We start from the raw sequence: 3,675 nt of genomic DNA, 5'->3' as shown, positions 1-3,675 counted from the left end.
TCCAAGCTCCTCTGCTGTCCCCCTCGCCCTCAGCCTGCACCCACCTTCCCCACTTCCACCCCCAGCTTCCCTCACCCGAGCGTCTCCGGGGGCTCTTTCCCCACCCAGGCCTGGGAGTTTTATTTCAAGCTGAGATACAATTACAGATCATGTTCCTCCCCCCACCCCTTTTCTTTTTAATAAAGCTGTTTTGTGTCTCTACCCCCCTTTCTGCATTCTTCCCATCTGAGCCTTCCCCTTCCCCCCCGTTAGGAAATGTCTTGGATTCTCTCACTGGGGTGTAATGGTTAAATTGCTACCAGCTGATTAAACAGCAGAAGCCGAAGCTGTAATCCTCAGTGTTCAGGAGCCCGGGGAGGCAGAGGCGAGGGCCCTGACCCGCTTAGCCCCTGCTGACCCCTGCCGTGTGCCCGCCCGGGCTTTCAGTCCGTTCACTCGTTCGCTCGTTCACTCGTCCCAGGCTGCCTAACAGAATCCTCCGGGGAGGGGCGATGGGGGGCAGAGGGGAGGAGAGGGGATGGGAGGGGGCAGGAGGGGGAGGGGCAGAGAGAANTCTCCCCACCCCAATCCCTGTCCCTCCCCTACCTACACACACACACACACACACACACTCACACACACTCACACACACCCAGAATCTTTCTCATTCTCTGTAGAATGAAGACCAGATGAAGGAGACAGCTCCTTACCCTGCCCCCCCCCCCTTCTGGGAAACCTTCCTCCCACACCTGCCCCCACACAGGGAAGGATCTGGAAGACAGAGGAGAGTGGAATCAGAGACAGGTCTGGGGAGGGTAAAAAGAGGGCTTTGGGGGATGGGCAGCCTTAGGTTTGACCCTGACTCCGACGGCTGCAGGTTCATGGAGTCAGAACTGCCCTTCTTTGAACTTTGGTTCTGTTCTGTTTGAGCCCTGTCTGCTGACTGGGGCAACGGCCTCATAAGGTGGCCGTGAGGATGGAGCGAGCACATGACCGTGCCCAGCCCGGCACAAGGCACGCGTCATCTCAAATCGTCTGAGCTGAGGGCTGCGGCCCCGAGCCATCGGCATAACCTCCCAACACGGCCACCTCTGCCCAGCTGCACACCCTTGGGCTCCTTACGGGACCGCTCCTCCCCCCCGCAGACTTCCATTCTCGCGATTTCCCCCGCAAGACACCCGTGCCAGGCTCCCCACGTGCCAGGCTCCCGCCAGCCATGGTTCTCTCGTCATGACTGACGTTGCTGTCGAACTCTGGCTCTGGACAGAGAATAGCACGGAGGCAGTGAGCCTCCCTGGGAAAGTTTATTTCCATGGAAAGTACAGTTCAGATGAGTGGAGACTCTGGCCTTGATTCATCCTCCCCCACACTCACTCAGAAGTGGGAGAGAAGAGCCTGTCGATGAAGAGGGAACTGGCTGTAAGCAGAGGGGACATAAGTCATCCGCCCAAGCACACTGCTCTTGGAAGCTGCCCTTCTCTTTCCATGGGGGAAAAGCCTCTGGATTAGTCAGAGTTCTCTAGAGAAACAAAACCAGAGAAAATACAAAATTCTATCTAAGTAGTTCTGTATATAAATATATAGATATCCTATATGTGATATGTATCACATATCACTTATGATATATATCTGATGTGATATAGATTAACATAGAGACATATAGATATAGAGTATATGATATAGATATCACATATACCTATCTCTATCTCTATGGATCTATCTACTTCTTAGGAGGGAGAGGGAGAAAAATAAGTTTATTATAAGAAATTGGCTAATGCGTTATGGAGGCTGAGAAGTCCCATGACCTGCTGTCTGCGAGGTGGAGCCTAGGAGAGCTGCAGGTGTAGTTCCAGTTCAAGGGCAGAAGACGATCGTCCCAAATCAAAATCAGGAAGAGAGAGGGAATTCACCCCTCCTCCACGCTGTTTTTTTTGTTTTGTTTTGTTTTGTTTTGTTTTTGCTCCATTCTGGCCCTCAGGGGCTGGTGAGGCCCACCCATGTGGGGGAGGGGAGCGCCACCGGCCCAACTCGGTCTACCCTTTCAGATGTTAATCTCATCCTTAAACACCCTCCCAGACACACCCAGAAATAATGTTGAACCAAACATCTGGGCTCCCAGTGGCCCTGTCCAGCTGACACATAAAATTAAATATTGCAGGGTGCCTGGGTGGCCCGGTAGTTAAGCACCGACTCTTGGTTTTGGCTCAGGTTATGATCTCATGGTTTGTGAGTTCTAGCCCCACGTCGGGCTCTGCGGTAACGGCACAGAGCCTGCTTGGGATTCTGTCTCCCTCTCTCTCTGCCCCTCCCCCTCCCCCCCTCTCGCTCTCTCTCAAAAACAAATAAACATTTATATAAATCAATCAATCAATCAATATCACAGCCTCCATGAGGGGTTGAAGAGAGCAGAGGGGAGATTAGGCCTATTTCTGTGTCGTGTCCAAATTCACGTCCCCCAGAACCTCAGAATGTGACTTTATTTGAAAACAGGGCCTTGAGATGAGCTCAGACAGGATTAGGGTGGGCCCTACACCCAATGACAGTGTCCGTCCAAGACTCAGAAACCAGGCCCTTGAAGACAGAGGCAGAGATTGAAGTGATGGTCCACATGGTCCACAGCCACAGGCTGTGTGGGGCCACCAGAAGCTGGGAGAGGCCAGAAAGGATTTTCCCTTCAAGCTCTCAGAGGAGCTGCCATCTTGATTTTGAACTTGGGGCCTCCAGAACGGTGCGGGTAAACAATGACTATTATTACCGTCTGTGGTCGTTTGTCAGAGCAGCCACAAGAAACGAATACACCCTCAAAGCGTGCATCCTTGGTCCCATTTTACAGATGGGGAAACCAAGGCCCACAGAGAGAAAAGTCCATCGTCCAAAATCACACAGGTGGTTGGAAGTGAAGGCGGGGCTCAAAGGCAGATCTGGGTGAGGACCTCACCCACAGCCTGTACCACTGAGGTCGCCCAGAGGGACATCCAGGAGGGGGGAGCCACCGTGAACACAGGAAAAAACCAAATGAGGGCTCCCTCGGCCGCCTGGCTGGGGGTCCAGGAGGCCTCCGGAAATTCCTTTTCCAAGCCTGCTTCCCAGGGAGAGAGCTGAAGAGAACCCTGGGGAAGGACGCTGGGAGAAAGGATCTCTGGTCACAGCTGGTTTGACCAGAACGCTCTTCCTGTCTGGGAGCTGCCCTGACCTTGGTGTGGGCAAGAAGCCCCTTAGCCTGCCCTGGGGGTGCAGAGCCTCACCCTAGGTGCAGGCCGGGCAGGCGTCAGGGGACATGAACCTGAGTGAGCCCTCCCCTCCATTTTGCGGCGCCTGCACCCCAGTCCCGGCCTGCCCCGGGGGAGTAATTCATCTGGGAACACGAGGCCCCCAGGGCACGAGCAGCTAGGGAAGGGGGGCTGTGGAGCACACAGACCTGGGTTTAAATCCTGCACTTGGCCACTTGCGAGCTGGGTGACCGTGGAAGGGTCTGTTCTCTTACTCAAACTCAGTTTTCTCATCTATAAAATGGGGCTGTAACAGGATAAAACTTACCCCATAGGCTGTTGTGGGGACTAAATGAGAGTCTGCAGATAAAGTGCTGGCACTCAGTGATATTTGTTGGCTACTGTCACCGTGTGTTTGCAGCTCGGAAAGAGGAAATTAGGGGGGTAGCGGCGTGAGTGACAGCTGCATCTGGGAGCGGCTCAAAGG

This window comes from Crocuta crocuta, unplaced genomic scaffold, assembly GCF_008692635.1.
Source record: "Crocuta crocuta isolate KB4526 unplaced genomic scaffold, BGI_CrCroc_1.0 scaffold339, whole genome shotgun sequence".
In the NCBI taxonomy this organism is placed as follows: Eukaryota; Metazoa; Chordata; class Mammalia; order Carnivora; family Hyaenidae; genus Crocuta; species Crocuta crocuta.
Note: the sequence above shows the minus strand (reverse complement) of the source record.